Below are 12,143 nucleotides of genomic sequence, written 5' to 3'. Positions count from 1 at the left end.
TTGGAGAAGGAAATGGCAACCCACTCCAGTGTTCTTGCCTGGAGAATCCCAGGGACGGGGGAGCCTGGTGGGCTGCCGTCTATGGGGTCGCACAGAATCAGACACGACTGAAGTGACTTAGCAAGCAAGCATAGAGATTGCATGAAATGTCTTGGAAATAAGACATAGTATGGAAATTTCTCTTGTCTGAATAGTTAATGTGGGACTGAAAGAATTCTCGAGTGCGTGTTGTGTACCAGACCTGACCCAGAAGTGTTCAATGAGGCTTAAGCACAGACAGAACCCTTCCACCTGCTGCCTCAGTCCTGGGGCGAGCCCACAAGGCCTCATCACAGCCCCTGCTCAGGAAGTCCTGGCCCAAAGCTTCCTGGTCACTTCTAGCCAGCCCTCTTCCTCCAGCTGAACCTGAGGGACAGGCCTCCTGCTCAGCTCTGCCCACTTGGCTCCTTCCACTATCTCGCTGCTGAGAACAGAATTCTGGGGATCGGTTCAGTTCAGTCACTCAGTCATGTCTGACTCTGAAGCCCCATGGATTACAGCATGCTAGGCCTCCCTGTCCATCACCAACTCCCGGAGTTACTCAAACTCATGTCCATTGAGTTGGTGATGCCATCCAGCCATCTCATCCTCTGTCATCCCCTTCTCCTCCCGCCTTCAATCTTGACCACATAATCAGAAACTTATGTGGAATCTCCACTTCAGGCCACTTTCCTCTGTGTTTTATTGATCCGGCTATTAAAACAACCTCAACAATGACATCAAAACAAAGTCCCTTTCTAGGACAAATTCTGCCCAGTGAGTCTCAGCTGTTGATTGATGGGTAGTCTTATCTGCCTGTGTGGGGCCTTCCAGGTGGCGCTAGCGGTAAAGAACCCACCAGCCAAGGCAGGGGACGTAAGAGACGCAAGTTCCATCCCTGGGCTGGGAAGATCCCTTGCAGGAGGTCATGGCAACCCACTCCAGTGTTCTTGCCTGGAGAATCGCGTGGACAAAGGAGCCTAGTGTGCTACAGCCCATAGGGTTGCAAAGAGTCAGACACAACTGAAGCAGAGCTCAGCTCTCGTTTGCTTGTGTAGATTTTTCTTTCTATGCAGAGAGGTTGGTGAGTGACAAGTGTCCCCACATCCTAGAGGAAGAAACGGGATGCATCACAGCAATGACAGAGAGAGCCAAACTGGTTCTGCAGACCCCCTCTGCCACCATCCCAGCCTCCCCAACCCCGGAGTAAGGATAGGCTGGGAAGGATTGCCAGCCTGGGCTTCGTGGGGCTTGTGTGTCTCTCCATACATTTCACATTTTGTTAAATAACTGCTCTAGGCAATTAGCCTATAACCCCAAAGCAGTGCTTTCTGCTAATACCTTGTCTAGATCTGTGGTAAAGAAGGCGTCTTCCTTCTCACTACGTCAAATCCAGGAGCAGGGCTCTGCACGCTCAGGTGCAATGTGAAGACAGATAGGGTAGAACCAATGTGATGTCCACTCTCCCAACTGCTACACCAATGACAGTTACTGGTGTCTTTCCATCAGAGGGTGGGGTGGATCAGTCCAGACAAGATGGCCCACTACATTTGACCCAGGCTGTGAGAGAGGAATTGACCACTTTGAAGGCTCCATAACCCTGACCGTTAGTTAAACACTGATCCAGGTTAGGGTCAAGCCCTGGCAGTGGGACTAGCCGCTCTGTCTCCCTGCGGAGGTGCTGGGGGAGGAGGGACACCTCTCGGGGGCACCCTCTTGTGTTGTTGAGGCAAGGACATGGGAGAGCGATGCTGGGGGCACAGGTTCAATCCCTGGTGGGGAAGCCAAGGCCTCACCGTTCCCACGGCATGGCCAAAATAAATAGAAAGAAATAAAGTCTCCAGCCACTGACATTTAAAAAAAATATTAAAAAAAAAAGAACACAGTAGAGGGCATAGACGTTCTTTCTTCCTACAAGTACCAACATTCTAAAAGTTGTCTAAGAGACAACCTAAAAGTCCAGTAGGAGGTGAATTGCTAACTTATGGAATATTCATAAAACAGAAACTTATATAGTTATTTCATAAAACATTTTCTAAGAATTTGCATGTTATGTTCACCCATCAGTTCAGTTCAGTCGCTCAGTCGTGTCCGACTCTTTGTGACCCCATGAATTGCAGCACGCCAGGCCTCCCTGTCCATCACCAACTCCCAGAGTTCACTCAAACTCACATCCATCGAGTCGGCGATGCCATCCAGCCATCTCATCCTCTGTCGTCCCCTTCTCCTCCTGCCCCCAATCCCTCCCAGCATCAGAGTCTTTTCCAATGAGTCAACTCTTCCCATGAGGTGGCCAAAGTACTGGAGTTTCAGCTTTATATGTATACACATATATAATCATGTAGGGAAAAGATAAATGTGAGTAAATATATATGTACACTTAATACACTTAAACGTACACACACATACACAACTTCAATAATGGTAAATTCAAATTACATATTTCTGGAAATTCTTTAAAATGTTATCTGTGATTAGCTCTCTTGGCTGGGGGCATATGGGTAATTTTAATTTTCTTCTTTATTCCTTTCTGTACTTTCGAGGTCTTCTGTAAGAAATAAACGTTAGCTTTGTTTGATTTTCTCCCCCTAGAGAAGCTGGGGTACTCCTGGAGAAACCAAGGTTGAGTGGGATGCTCACCTGGACCCTGGACGGTAATCTTTTTTTTTTTTTAGTATTTATTTATTTATTTGGCTGTGCTAGATCTCAGCTAGGGTATGTGGAATCTAGTTCACTGACTGGATAGGACCCAGGCCCCCTGCATTGGGAATGTAGAGTCTTAGCCATTGGAAGACCAGGGAAGTCCCCTGGACAGCAATCTGAAAGGCAGGATGGTGGGGAAATGTCACAGCAGAAAGCCAATCTTCCCAACTTGTCATCAGCTGGAAGAGCTAGCAAGAGACAATCAGGGCAAATCCAGAGAACCGGATTAAGTCCAAAGGTTGGGGCCCTGGGCAGACAAGAGGGAAGCTTTTTCGAGAAAGCCAGAGCCTCGTGTATGGACAGGACTGGAGCGAAGAGTGTGCCAGTCCCTTGGGGACAAACTGCACAGTCACAGACACTTCAGAAAACAGTCACAGCAGTGGGCCACCTTCGCAATATACACCTCTGTCAGTCTCTCTCTCGGCACGCCAGTCCCCTCTGCCTGCCATTGTATACGGGGCCAGGTGCAATAGTCTTGGCAAATCCTTCTATGACCTCTGGACCCACAATGGTGATAACAGAGGAGCCAGAGCCTTAAAGAGCCAACAGCCACAGCCTGGAGGAATCCAGGAAGCATGAGTTGAAAGTCACCCAGTCATGGCAGAGAGTGCGAAGGCAGCACCAGTGGCTGCAGGGGAAAGGCAGGAGCCAACCAGGGCAGAGGACGAGAGACGATGTAGAGAAACTTCCAGCTGGCAGCTCGGGGTCAGACTGCCGAGGTTTCCCTCTGCCCCGTGGAGGACGGAGGACTGATGCGCCCAGCCACGTGGGGCCACGTGACCACCCCTCTGACCTCCCCCGTCCCCCTCCTCCTAACATCTGCAAGTCACAGTGTGGCCTTGTTTCTGCTGGACCCCACCGTGCTTTAGGAGACTGATGTAGGAGCAGTCAGAATTTTCCAGACCCTGGAAGACAAATGTACCTTTTCTCTACACCTTTTGAAATCTTCTGTCTTAAGGGTCCAGGACATACCTCTGGGTCCTGACTTTGGTTCGTTGTCCACCCTGCAGGGGACTCTTGTCATGATGCATCTTCTCTACCACTGGTTAGTCCCTCCTGTGGGTTGACGTGAAGACCAAAGGCAGAGTCAGTTCCCTTTTGTCTCCTTTTTTCTAGAATTTGTTGTTGTTGTTTAGTCGCTATGTCGTGTCCGACTCTTTTGCACCCTCATGGACTGTTGCCCACCAGGCTTGCCTGTTTTTCAGGCAAGAAAATTGCAGTGGGTTGCCATTTCCTGCTCCAGGGGATCTTCCTAACCCACAGATTAAACCCACGTCTCCTCCCTTAGCTGGTGGATTCTTTACCACTAGGCCACCATGGAAGAAAACTGTCAAGTCGGTAATTTATCAAGCCTTTGTGACTTAAATTCTTAATCTTCATTCCTTTAGTGAATGAGCCTGTCACTGAAATGTTGCCGCCACTTCTTTTTCTTTAGGCCTCAGGCTCAGGGTTTAGAATCTCCAGATGCTGTCCTGTGCTGTGTAATATGGGTTGCCATGGAGCCAGAACTAGCTTGTAGATGCTGAAATCCTGCAATTTCGCTGAGAGACAGGATGATCTGTTATGTGTAGATTTGAGTCACGTGTAGATTAAGCTGCTCGGTGACAAGAGTTGTGATTTGGTGGTTTGCATCAGCTTCAGCAGATCACCCTCTTGACTTTGTCAACTGAGTGAGTTACAATAAATTTGTGTGTGTGTGTGTGTGTGTGTGTGTGTGTGTGTGTATTTGTTTTTTTGACCATGGCGTGCAGCATGAGGGATCTTAGTTCCCCAATTGGGGATCGAAGCCGCACCACTTGCAGTGGAAGTGTGAAGTCTTAACCACTGGACCGCCAGGGAAGTCCACAATCATTGAAACAGCTAAATAACTCATTTGGTAACAGGATACTGAATTTTAAGTTGATGGATGATGCCCTTTTCTGGCCTGGTCTTTCACTGTATTTACAAAGTCTGCTGCCACCGAGGAGTCAGCTGAGAAGTCCTTCTAGATTTGGGGCTGGTGACTGTCAGTCTTCAAGGAAGCGTTCCTACTTCCTTCTCCTCCTCCAGCTGCAGCTTCTTGACCCTGCCATCACACCTGCTCAGCACACTCACCTTCAGTCAGGGGGCATCTGGGTGCCTCAAGAAAGAAGCACTGGAGGACCAAATCCTGCTGCTCTGACCTTTCACCTCTAAGCCAACTGGACAACCACTTGTCATTGACATACTTGTTATGGACACTCTATAGGCACCCTCACGGCCCCTCCTCTGGCTTCTCTGGCCCCTTGGTAGTTTATTTGTCCTTTAATTGATGGTTTTTTCCCCATACATTTAACATTTTTATTTTCTAAAACCACTCAATCTTCTTTATGGTTTTCTTGCTTTGAAATCATACATAGAAAGGTCTTCCCATATCCAAGAATACTTAACATATTCAACTATTTTTTCTAGTTTTTTGCCCTGGTCAAGGGAGTGGAGCTAGATAGCCATATATTGATAGACAGCTGGGGCAGAGAAGGCTAAGGTTTATCCGTTGATGACAAGTTCAGAGCAGATAACAAATTGAAGTTAAGAAAACTTCCCGGGACACCAACCATTTGTCTTGTAGGTGAAGACTGATGTCGTGATTGACTAGTAGGTCCTTTCCTTCCGCGATAGGGGACTTTCTCTGTGCCAGCTTCGCGGAGTGGTCAGGCCAGGAGTCTCCTCCGTGCACATGCGTGCTGACAGCCAGGAGCTGCAGGGCTTCCTGGAGGTTGGCTCTCAACGCCGCCCGGCAGCCCAGAGGCTGTTGGTTCTTTTCCTCCTTCCTGTATAAATGAGGAAAGAGAAATGAAGAGCAAGCAAACCTATGCGCATGTCGAGTGTGTGCATGTTGTGCATGCGTACTTACACACATAAGTGTGCAGGCTTTGCAGGTATATTAGTTTCCTTAAGCGTCGGAAACAAATGGCCACACTCTGAGTGGCTGGGCACAGCAGGCATGTCTTCTCTCACAGTCCTGGAGGCTGATAGAAACTAAGGCGCTGGCAGGACCATGCTTCCTGCAAGGAACGCTACAGGCAGATCCCTTCTCGCCTCTTCCTAGCTTTCAGAGGTTGCCGGGAGTCCTCGGTGTTCCTTGGCATGTAGACGTATCACTGCAACCTCTGCCTCTGTTGTCACGTGGCCTTCCCTGTGTCGCCCCTGTCTTTGATGTGTCCTCTCTTCTCCTTGTAAGGATGCCAGGCATGTGGGCTTTAAGGCCATACTGAAGCAGGATGACCTCATTATAACTGATTGCATCTACAAAGATTTTATTTCCAAACAAGGTCACATTCTGAGTTTCCGGATGGACATGAATTTGGGGGACTCTTACCTTGCCTAGTACACAGGGCTAAGACAGATGTATCCTGAATTCAAAGACATTAAATGTGAAAAAAATGTGCATCATTTTTAAAAAAAAATTATTTTTAATTGGAGGATAATCGCTTTATAATGTTGTGTTGGCATCTGCTGTACATGAATGTGAATCAACCATAGGTATACATATGTCCCCTCCTTTTGAACCTCCCCCCCGACCCCATCCCACTCCTTTATGTTGTCACAGAGCACAGAGTGGAAAAGACCCTGATGCTGGGAGGGATTGGGGGCAGGAGGAGAAGGGGACAACAGAGGATGAGATGGCTGGATGGCATCACCGACTCGATGGAGGCCTGGCGTGCTGCGATTCATGGGGTCGCAAAGAGTCAGACACAACTGAGTGACCGAACTGAGCTGAAAAGCTAACCAGATCTCTTTGCTTTCCGAATGTCCTAATCAGAAAAAAAAAAAAAAAAAACAATTAATCACAATGTTCTTTTGCACTTTCTTTTCTCTGCTCTCCCCACCAGCTGCTTACTGCTTAAAATCTAAGGAGTCTTCAATCTAATGAGTAATGATTCTTACCGAGTGAATGTAAGTAAGGGAACAGTTTAGGGGAATTACCTGTAGTGTGGAGGAATTAGAAAGCCATGTTCTATGTGGAGAAAAAATTCTCTTTTGTATTCTGGAAATTTTCTAGCACTTAACTGAAACTAAATATAGAGCGTTTTACTAAGTTTCATGCAGTGTCTCTTAAAATGTGAGAGTGCTTCATATTTTTTCCTTTTCTAGTTTTCAATCTCTGGTCCATTTATTTTCAGATTAAAACAAAGTTCTGAAAAGCCTTCCACAAAACACAAACCAAAGCAGCAAAGTGGAAAGGGGAATTGTTTTGATTAATGTTTGTAAATAACCTGGAAAAATTGTTGCTACTAGCATGACGTTTTTTCAATATGAAATATTACATTGAGACAAAATTTTATAGCTAGGAGTGAATTTAGCAAGACCACTGTCATTTTAAAGATCTCCCAGGTGGTTAATTACACATTTGCTATTTTTATTTACTGGGTATCAGGCACACATTTTTTTTTTTTTAGAAAAAAAGTAAATTTATTTTTTTTTAAACTTTTTATTTTGTACTGAGTATAGCCGATTAACAATGCTGTGATAGTTTCAGGTGAACAGCGAAGGGACTCAGCCGTATACACATATCTATCCACTCTCCCTCAAACTCTTCTCTAGTCCAGGCTGCAGCATAACATCGAGCAGAGTTCCCTGTGCTATACAGTAGTCCATTGTTGTTTATCCATTTTAAATATAGCAGTGAGGCACATATTTTTAAATAATGATGATAAAAATGAATGTTGGAGGGAACCACTGTAGTGATACGAACCACCCCCTCCCTGCATGAAAGTGAAGTCGCTCAGTGTCTGACTCTTTGCGACCCCATGGACTGTAGCCTAGCAGGCTCTTCTGTCCATGGGATTCTCCAGGCAATAGTACTGGAGTGGATTGCCATTTCCTTCTCCAGGGGAATCTTCCCGACCCAGGGATTGAACCCAGGTCTCCCACATCGTAGACAGACGCTTTACCGTCTGAGCCACCAGGGAAGTCCTAAGAGGTTTGTAAGGACGATGCAGATCTCAGTCCTTAGTTTTTTTTATCCAGTAAACTGATTAGTTAGTACAGATTCCATCTGACCTCAAAAATCTGCCAAGCACCAGAAGGCTGCCCCTTCAGCCTGCTGTTTCTGGTAAGGAACAGGGACGATTTCCTCAGGGAATGCGCTTGAAACATTATGTTTAAACTAACCAGACTCCAGAGAGCTCATAAAAGTACCCTTGCCTTTTTATCTGCCCTTCCTTGGTGACTCTCCATACCCAACACAAGCCTACTTCAGGTTTCTTCTTTGTTTTGTTTTTTAAGTTTCAGAGATAAAATATTTATGAGTGAAATAATATGATGCCTGGGATTTACTTCTCTACTTGCCATAAATGAAGTAGAGAAGCAGGTAGGGATAAAATTGAAACAAGACTGGCCATGAGTTGCTAACTGTTGATGCTGGAGGACAGATCCTGGAGCTCATGATCAGAATCCTATAGGGGAACATCCTTGTACCGACGTGGGAACTGCCCTCAGCTACCCCCGAGAGGAACTGCTGTGCTTACATACATTTACAATTTTACTGAACACTATCCAAGTGCTCTCCAAAGTGTCTGAACAAAATGACATTTCCGCCAGTCTCACCAAAACTTAAGAATTAACATTTTTTTAAAAAAGAGGTTACATCCTGTCTCTTTTTTTTTTAGAAGCTTGTCTCTTTCTTTTTAAAAATTTATTTATTTTTGGCTCTACTGGGTCTTCATTTTCTCACCAAAGTTTAAGAATTAACATTTTAAAAAAGAGACTACATCCTCTTTTTTTCTTTATTTTTTAGGAACTTGATATCTTTCTTTTTAAAATTTTTAAAATTTATTTATTTTTGGCTGTACTGGGTCTTCATTTTCTCACCAAAGCTTAAGAATTAACATTTTTTAAAAGCGATTACATCCTCTTTTTTCTTTTTTTTGAAACTTGATATCTTTATTTTAAAAATTTATTTATTTTTGGCTCTGCTGGGTCTTCATTGCTGCTCAAAATTTTTCTCTAGTTGTGGCGAGCAGGGGCCACTCCCCAGTTGCAGTGCACGGGCTTTTCACTGGGGTGGCTTCTCTTGTTTCAGAGCACGGGCCCTCGGGTAGGTGGGCTCAGCAGTTGGGGCCCCCAGGCTCTGGAGCCCAGGCTCAGTAGCTGTGGCTCACAGGCTTAGTTGCTCCATGACATGTGGGATCTTCCCAGACCAGGGACTGACCCGTGTCTCCTGTATTGGCAGGCAGATTCTATACCACTGAGCCCCCAGGAAAGCTCCAAGAATTAACATTTTTATCAGTCTGATTTTTAAAAAGTGGTGTATCTCCTCTTTGTTTTCATTTTTATTATTCTCATCACTTAGTGCATATTTTTCGCATTTTCAGGCTCTTGGGGGTTTTTCCAGTGAATGATGCCTTTCCTCTTTCCGCTTCCCTCCAAGCAGTAATGTGCGGCAGTCTGCTTATGTCTGCTTATGAGAGACAATTGTTTCATTTTCTAGAATTTTGCCCGCTAGTTATCAAATATTGGTAGCTCAGAATTGGCCCTGGAGGGAATATTTATAGCCTGACAATCAGCAAACACTACAAATCAGGGCACCCGTCCCCAGAGAGCTGGTTACACTTAGCTGCATACTCCTGCCTCCAAGCATTTATATCCGTACATAGCCTCATCAATTCTAAAGGAAATCAACCCTGACTATTCGTTGGAAGGACTGCTGCTGAAGCTGAAGTTCCAATACTTTGGCCACCTGATATGAAGAGCTGACTCACTGGAAAACACCCTGAGGCTGGGAAAGACTGAGGGCAGGAGGAGAAGGGGGTGACAGAGGATGAGATGGTGGGATGGCATCATCGACTCAATGGACATGAGTTTGAGCAAGCTCCGGGAGTTGGTGATGGACAGGGAAGCCTGGCGTGCTGCAGTCCATGGGGTCGCAAAGAGTCGGACACGACTGAGCGACTGGACAACAGCAACATAGACCAGTTCAAAAAGCATCGAGGTAAGCCTGAGGCTTGGACGGGCCCCTTGACCTGACACTGGGATGGGAAAGGGCTTAGTGGCTCTGTTTCCAGTGCTCAGCATCCCCTGGTGGACATTGGCGGGGTGGGGGGGGCAGTGCCTCCCGGGCGTCTGGGAGAACTCGGCACTCCTGTGGCAAGGCTAGGTGGACTTGGACTCAGGACACATGGACTCTCCTGGAGTAGAGTCTTTTCCTTGGCCAGTCTCACATCTGTGCCCAGTGTGGCCTGCTGTATCATTTGTGGGGCCCAGTGTAATATGAAAATATGGGGATCCTTGTTCAAAAGCCAAAAAAAAAAAAAAGGCCTTTTCTTTCTTCACCTGAGATTTCTTCATCAGTCATGGTGTTCTTTGCCTGTTATTTAATGTCATGTTCTCTGGGTCATGGGCTTGCCTCACAGCTCAGTTGGTAAAGAATCTGCCTGCCAACACAGGAGACCCTGGTTCAATTCCTGGGTTGTGCAGATCCACTGGAGAAGGGATAGGCTACCCACTCTAGTATTCTCAGGCTTCCCTGTGGTTCAGCTGGTAAAGAATCCGCCTGCAATGTGGGAGACCTGGGTTTGATCCCTGCATTGGGAAGATGCCCTGGAAAAGGGAACAGCTACCCACTCCAATATTCTGGCCTGGAGAATTCCATGGATTGTATAGTCCTTGGGGTTGCAAAGAGTTGGACACGACTGAGCAACTTTCACTTTTTCTCTGGGTCATGGGGTTATTTGTGGGGCGAATGCAATATCCCAGTGTTGCCAGGGCTCTTGCCTGGTGACTTGGCACACAGGGTGTGTGTGACCCACCTGCATGCCCGTGCCCGGGACCCCTCCTGGAGTGAAGGCAGGTGTGGTCACAGCATCACAGCAGGGGAGTGGGCAGCTGAATGAATCCAGGCTCTGATTCCCTGATGCATACTCCACTGACCCAGGAAACGTCACTTACAAAACATAAATTCAAAGATAAAATTAATAAGAAATAATTCAAGACAGCAAGCAGCCGCGGAACACTGGAGCCCCATTATGGGGCCTCCTGAGTGCGTGGCCTGGGGGATTGCCTTCGCTACACACCCTGAAGCTTGCTCTGGGACAAGACGCACAGGGTCACAAAGTCTCTGCAGCCGAAGCCTCCCTGGGCTGGAGCCATATGAACCCAGATGTCCTACCCACCCCGGGGGTTACAGTCCACTTACAATCCAGTCAGAGAGAAGCTTCGCTCTCACAGTCTTCCTTTTACAGCACATTGTATATTTATTGAGTAAATGCTGTGGGCCAGGCACTCCATTACATGTAAGGGTTGCTGGTGGTTTAGAGTCATGTCTGACTCTGGTGAACCCATGGATTGTAGCCCGCCGGGCTCCTCTGTCCATGGGATTTCCCAGGCAAGAATACAGGAGTGGGTTGCCATTTTCTTCTCCAGGGAATCTAATCCTAACCCAGGGATCGAACCCTCATCTCCTACACGGCAAGCGGATTCTGTACCACTGAGTCACCAGGGATGCCCACATGTAAGGGTTACAAACACAGAAAAAGATCCCTGCCCTCATGGAGCTTATATTCTGGCACAGGAAATAGGCAACTAATAAGATACATAAATTAAAAAAAAAATATATATATATACATATGTATGTGGCTTGTTAGATAGTAGTAGGTGGTAAGAAGAGAAATTAAAGAGAGAGAGAGTGTGCCAGTGGAGGTGGCACTGACAGGGGGTGGGTGAGTTAGAATTTTAGAAGTTGAGGTTTGGGAGAGCGACATTTGAGCAGGTCACCTCGCTTGAGTTGGGGGAGAGAGAGACGAGGGACACACTTGTCGTTTATCCTGTATTCTCCTTGTAAATACTACCTAAGGGCTGATCAAGGTCCTCAGGATTTGTGAGTACTGTGCTAACCATCTTTTCGGTCAAAATTTGTTCTACATAACATTCAATTTTGGTAAAAGTCATTTTAAAGATTGGAAATGTCATATTAAAAATATGCTGGTTAGAAACTTTTTTTTCCCCTGTAATGTTTATGAATTCAGTTTTCTTTGAAGCAGATACTTCATTGATTGTCATATTTTTAGAGACTCAGGAAAGTTATCTTTGGCATCTCCCAAGGATGAAACACTTTCTGCAATGATCCTTTCCCCCTTCATCCTTTTGGTTCCTCAATAGGGTTTCTTCTCACAAAAGCAAGGCAGAATGTTAAGCAATAAAAACATAAAGAAAATCCCCAAATAACAGTGGCTTATATAAGACAGATATATCTTTCCCATGAATAAAATGTCTGGGGAAAGCCAGATCATGCATAGCCTGTGCAATGGCTCCAGGCTGTATCATTGGGCTTCAGGCTCCCAACCTTCTGCTCTACCATCCTCAAAATCACCTAATGGTTCAGGATGGCCACAGGGGCTCCAGCCATCACATCCATACCCTAGGAAGGAAGATAGGTAAGCAGAATGACCCATTCCCTGCCTTTT

The 12,143-nt window shown here is 46.2% G+C and overlaps 1 long non-coding RNA gene across 1 annotated transcript in view; it reads right to left on the bottom strand.

Moving 5' to 3' along the window:
• Nucleotides 1-6,384: 6,384 nt before the first annotated feature.
• LOC105002527 overlaps nt 6,385-12,143 on the bottom strand; it is a 23,410-nt gene continuing 17,651 nt past the window's right edge. Inside the window, exons 2-3 of the long non-coding RNA XR_826974.1 lie at nt 10,491-10,624; nt 6,385-6,494 (exon numbers count right to left, since the gene is read on the bottom strand). This is a non-coding gene — a long non-coding RNA (uncharacterized LOC105002527). The remainder of the gene's footprint in view (nt 6,495-10,490; nt 10,625-12,143) is intronic.

This window comes from Bison bison, unplaced genomic scaffold (genome assembly GCF_000754665.1).
Source record: "Bison bison bison isolate TAMUID 2011002044 unplaced genomic scaffold, Bison_UMD1.0 scf7180017864456, whole genome shotgun sequence".
Lineage (NCBI taxonomy): Eukaryota > Metazoa > Chordata > Mammalia > Artiodactyla > Bovidae > Bison > Bison bison.
The sequence above is the reverse complement of the archived record's forward strand: the minus strand, read 5'-3'. Positions and strand labels throughout refer to the sequence as shown.